The following is a 6,115-nucleotide window of genomic DNA, read 5'->3' on the forward strand; positions in this document are numbered from 1 at the left end:
CTGGATGTGTGACTGAAGCTGGGTGCAGGATTTCCAAACGACTCCTGTGGGGCTGCAGCACTGATGGGCCAGGTCATTTCTTCCACTGCAGTACATCAGGATCTTTATCAGTGGGGTCACTGAGTACTTAAAAGGCAAAATCAATGAAAGCACAAGGGAACCTGCACAGTCATTTAGAAATGGAGATGTAAACAACAGGTGAACTAAGATTATAACATTGGTTTAGCTGCTGATTTCCTTGGTTATTGTTTTAGAGGTCAGTGATTAGAAGATAATTTTAGGTAATGTATCCTCCAGTGAAAGGTTCATGTTTTATATGAATTTTGAACTAGACTGATGATGCATATATCAAAAAAGACAGCCCTAGGAAACAAAATAAGCTTTCAGATCAGGCACAATGTTTGCACACATTTTTGGATCCTGAAAAGCACCACACAGAACATTGCATGAATTTATAAATAAATTAAATTCTTGAAACCAATTTGATGCAGTTAACCAATCCTAAAGAGAATTATTTAGAGCTATTCACTGCTGCTGAACAATATGTTTTCCATAGATTCATAGGTGGAACCAGTATCTCCCTCTCTGTAAAGCTGCCCTATATCTCCCTTGTTTTCAGCTCCTTAGAACTGTACTGGTTTCAATAAATTAAGCTCCCATTTTCCAGACTCCTCTTTGCTTTAGGGTAAATATTTTGGAAAATTTTAGCCAGGAAAAATACAGCCTTTTTTTTTTTTTTTTTTATGCAAGTAGGTAAGACTAAGCAAAAAAAAAAAATAAATATATATTTTACTGTGTTTGCATTAGTAGTTTCAAAGACTTTAGGCAATGTTTGTGTCCCCTGCTCTGGAGCAGCAACGTATTTGGCAGGGCAATAGTGTGCTGGCAAGTCTCTCATTGGGAATGCCACTTTTGCCAAAAAAAATGGAAATGTATCCTAATTTGGCCAAGTCATAAACTGTAACAGACCACGCCTTGCATGTACCCGTGTATCTTGCTGTACCTGCTGGATGCATGCAGTTAAATATCTGAGGACTGCATTTCAGTAGAAATGCTCAGACTCAGGGTAACAGATGACTTTATCTGCAATTTGTCTTCTGGACTGTTCTGGGATCTTCCCACAGTGGGCCTGGAACCAGTGACAAGAAGCCTTTTCTCCAGTTTTTGACAGACTGCAGACTGTCTGCAGTCCCTGCTGGCCTTAGAGCTTGTGGGAGAGGAAAATGTCTGATTTACACACAGAACCAGCAAGGGTTCAACTTCAGTGGGAGAGAACAGAGGGCAGACTTCAACTGAGGCAGCCAACTGACACTCAGCATGGAGGAGGAATAAAGGGACATCTGATAAGCAGCTGTGTTCCCTGAGAATCATCATGTTTGGGAAAGCAAAAAAAATAAAGGAATAAAGAGGTGATCACAACCCTGAATCAGACAACAATGGGTGAGGAACCAGAGAGGAAGCTGGGTCACTTTGAGGCCATGACTTGAGGAAAAGGACAAAATCCATGTGGGCAACTAGAAAACACTTAACAGCAAGTCTGGGGACAAGGGCCTGAGTGAAGCAGCTTAGCAGCAAGGCGCCAGTTCCACCAAGGCTCATGAGCCTGTCAGTTGATGTTCTGGGCTTTTGGAGATACCTGGCTGTGGTGAAACTGATCCAGTAGGGTAAAGGCCAAGAAGCCTGGGGCAGAGATACCAGAAATGCTTCGTCACAGGAATAACGGCTGGGAATGGGGACTGGAGGCTTGAGAAGGAGGTCTGAAAGGTAAGAGAATGTTTGCTGGAAAACTCTATGTGCAACCTGAGATTGTGCTGAAAACCAGTACTGGACGTGGAGAAGAAATAGGTTAAGGAGGTAGATATAGAAAAGGAGAAACTATGTAACTGCACAATTTAAAGTGATAGCAAAATATATAGGCACAAAGACACAAATTATGGTTGCACTGACAGTTATTTCTGGCATACCCCTGCCAGCAGTCCTTGCTAGCGATGCCTCCAGCAGATGCGCATCATTCCAAGTCCCAGGGGAGCGCAGCCACGTTGGACACCCCCATCCCCAAAACCACCCACATACCTAAACAGAGCCACCGGGCCCCTGGCAGAGAAGCCACAGACAAGTTGGGGACAGGGACGGCGCCGGTGGCGCTGCCGGGAAGTGCCGGTGGGGCTGTTGCCGCCGGGGCAGACGCGGCGACAGCCCCACCGGCACTTCCCGGCTTCGTAGCCACGGGAGCCACATGTTTCCCCCGAAAGTGGCCAGCACTCGATACCCTCGGGGTGTCCGGCAGCATTGACTGCTGGAACGGGGCAGGGTCCAGCCTTGTTTTGCGGAGAGCGGAGAAGGGTGACCCGGTCCCTGGGAGCCGGGGTGAGGCGAAGAGCAGGCGGGCGCTGACGTAGCCTTTTGCTCCTCGGCGCCTTTGATCAAGGAGCTCTGAAAAGCAGGAAAATATGTCAAATGATTTTTGGAAAAGGAAGAGGGAATGGTGGGGGGAGGAGGAGGGGAGGGAAAACTTCCAAAGCGAATGGAGTGCGTTGTTCCGCGGTGTCCCGCGGAGTCGCCGATGCCGCGTCCGACTGTGCCGCCTCTCCGCTGGGGACTGGGAGTCGGCCCGGTAGTGTCCCCCCGCACCGACAGCGAGGGAGGGCTCGGCACCGCGTACAGCGTCTCTGAATGAAGCGGTGGGGAACGGCAAGGCTGTGGCCGAGTTAAAACGATAGTTGTAGATGCGGTGCGCTCTCACTTCCGTAACTTGTCCACACCTATTTGTTCTCTAAGTCTTTTCGAATAACAGACTGTGATCCCTTTCTAAACGCCTTCAGTTGCAAGCCTGTTTCATTGTAGCAGTTATAAGAGGATAATATCAAACTAGTTTGCAATATGAAACCTCAAAGAGCTGAAGACTCCTCAGAGCTGGGGTTGTTTGTTTGCCTGTAGGGCTGGCCAGCAGACCTCTGTGGATCCACTTACTGGTTCTTTAGTGCTCTCCGAAGGTGCCCACTTGCAGAAAGGTCAATGCGGTGACTCTGCATACAGACTTGTGAGTATGAAGCCTTTGCCGGCTTGCATGTTATCTCTGTGACTTTGTAAAATCACTTATGCTGGGGCAGTAAGAGCTGGCAACCCATCTTCTGTATTTCATCATGACTTTAAACGAGTCAATGACGTTTGAAGTCCAGGGAAGGTCGTTGACAGATTTTCTTAAAGTTAAAATAAAATATTGCAGCATGTCAAATTAGCATTATCTCTTGGAAATAGCATGAAGAGCAGTGTACAGGAGTTATTTAGTTGACAATCGTTTTAGCGAAGTTCTGTTCCTTTTGGCAAGTCCATCACCTCTAGGAAGAGAACCAGCATGCCAGAAAGTCTGTTTCCGGTAAGTTTCCCCTTAAAAAAGGGGGGGAAAGATAGGACCAAGACTGGTTTTGTCTCCAAGGAAGTTCAGTTTTTCAGCACTGCGTTTGAACTTCAGGAATTATGTTTTGTAGTGGGATAGGGAAGTGACAGAAGTGTGGGTTTCTGTGGAAGGGTGGGTGATTTTAATGAAGCATCAGGATCTGGTACTGCAGCTAATGAGAAATTGCAGTTTGTATTTCATACATCCAAGAAAGAGGCCTCCCATGGGAGCAAACAGCCCAAGTTTTCCTGCTTTCTGCGGAGCCGAGCTCAAGGCCACAGCAGTCCACTGGCCAGGCTCTGGATACTCCCCCTTGGTGCCAGAATCTTCACTCGGGTACCACCATCAAGTGTGGTATATACGGGTATACCCACGATGTGTTTAACTTAGAGATCACGCTTTAAAGCGGTGGGAAGAGTGGGTGAAAGCGTGTGATAGACAGCTCGAACATGCACGGCTTGGTTCTGGGTCCGTTTTAGCTTTTCCTTTTTTAAGCTTGTGTTGCTGTCTGAGTGGCGGCACAGGCTTGTTTTCCTGATTAAATACCTTTCCGTACTTCTCTAAGGAGACTTGGCAGGAGGCGAGGCTTTGGGGAAATAAAGTTTCAGGTGGTCAAGACCTTTTTACAGGCGACACTGAGAAACCGGAACCATCTCGTCCCCTCTTCTGCTTCTGGTGCTGTGCTGTACCCTTAGAGGAGCTATTCTGGGAGCTCGGGTGTGCACAGCATTTTAGCAGCTACACAAAATAAAGAAATATAAGAACAAAAGATTGCTCTGGACGGTCAAACTGGAATGAGTTGGAAGGCTACATTTAGGAAGTGGTTTCTTGGACACTAATTAGGACCATTTGCTTGGGGTTGCCATTATTTTCCTTTTAGTCTGGAGGGCACAATAGATCAAATGATTTATATATCATTAACAATTCTTGTTAACCATAAGCAGGGTTGGGTTTTCCATACTGATTACTGAGCAGTGCAGTAAAGACTTGTTTTATTTCTCCTCCAGTGTCCATATGAGCAAGTTAATGGGAAAGACCAGCCCAAAAAGAAGCGCTTCAACTCACTTATACTTTTTAATGTGTGAATATTAACATCTTCCACCCTGTGAAACCAAAGCCCATCAGCCCTTTGTGGCTTCCACAGTTGAAATACTGGCGTTTGCTCTACCTGATCCTGGCTCCCAGTGAATGCATTTTAATTGCAATAAAACACAAACTGAACCATATGTGCACGTGTGTTTCGGATGCCGCATTGTTGATCCCCCTTTCCTTTTCTTCTGAGCTACAAGTAACGGGTTAGAATCTCATAATACGGTGGATTTCACTTTAAAGCAAACTAAGAGAGCGAGCATATGCATTCATTAAAACTCCACGGATTTATTTAACGTTGCTTTTCTATGCGCCGTGATGTCCAAGATGACTGTGGTACGCCCAGGAGTTTCGGGAGGGAGGGAGGGGCGGGGAGGGACGTTGTGTCGTGTGTTGTGTTGTGCAGCCTTGTGTTGATGTGAGCACCGGGCGCTGCTCTCCACCGGCAGCTGCGGGCTCCCCGGGCTGCTCTCCCTCGGGCGTGAGCCCACCCCGTTCGGGGCGCCGGGGGATGCTCCGGCCTCCTTGTGCGATGAGTCTGGGGAAGCCGAAGCAGCAGAGTGGCATCCGGCCAGGAGCCCTTCAGAAGAGAGGCCGGGGGAGCCGCCGACTGCAGGCCGAGCCAGGGGTCCTGCCACGGGTCTCCGGGGGGTTGGTGGTGGGGGGATCCTGCCGCCGTGGGGCAGGGACGAGGAGGCTCCCTGACACACTCATTACCGGATTAAACCCCCGGCACTGAGATGGGGGATGGAAGAAAGAAAGGCTCCACAGAATCGCTTCGGTTCCTGAATAATTTAAATTCTTTGTATTTGATTGAACATCGGTCTGTTTGGTGTCCAAGTTTGTAAAAGCCTTTGAAAGACAAAACAATTCTGTTTGCAAACATAATATAAAGTGTAAAGCGCACTACAGATACTCATGAGCACCCAGGAGGTACCGAGCACTCCTGTACGGTAGAGGAGGCAACCTTGCCAGGAGCTCCTTCATCTTTGTTTCATTAACACGAAAGTTCCCCTTTATTTCCTGCTAGAGTTACTGATATCCGGACTACCGTATTTATTGTCTCGCACGACTTTTCTCACAGATCTTCATTAAGACTAAACGGTACTCCCGAAAGATGTCCTATCAACCGTGTCGGTGAATTGCTGCGCCCAGAGAACCCCACAGAAGCCCAGGCCCGGCGGGTACCTCCAAACTGAGCGGGTCTCCGCTCCTCCCCACCCTTTTCCCCGGCTCCCCTGAGCAAGAACCTGGAGCCAGGGAGCGCGCCGGTAGGGACCTTGTTTAGGAGGGAGCGGGGTCACCCGGCGGGACTGGATGTTGCAAACGGCAAGGCTATTTTTCTTTCCATTTATGTACTTCCAAATGAAGCAGACAGTTTCATTTAGACGGGAAACTACTGTTATTTGCTCGGTGTCCCATTTTGGTCCTTCGTCAGCTTTGGTTGAACGTAATGTCTTGAAACCTATTCCAAAAAGATGCTTGCACAGTCTTCCAGATGCTAAGACTTAGATCATTTGAACGTCAGCGCTGCCTTCTGGTAACAGAAAACATCCAAATGGATTTCGTTCGTGCATTAACATCCGTCAGATGGGAGGGTAGCACAGTTAAGAGCTAAAGTCTGTTTCT

Source organism: Neopsephotus bourkii, unplaced genomic scaffold (genome assembly GCF_033783945.1).
Source record: "Neopsephotus bourkii isolate Nb327-2 ecotype Australia unplaced genomic scaffold, CSIRO-AGI_Nbou_v1 NB_1768, whole genome shotgun sequence".
NCBI lineage: Eukaryota > Metazoa > Chordata > Aves > Psittaciformes > Psittacidae > Neopsephotus > Neopsephotus bourkii.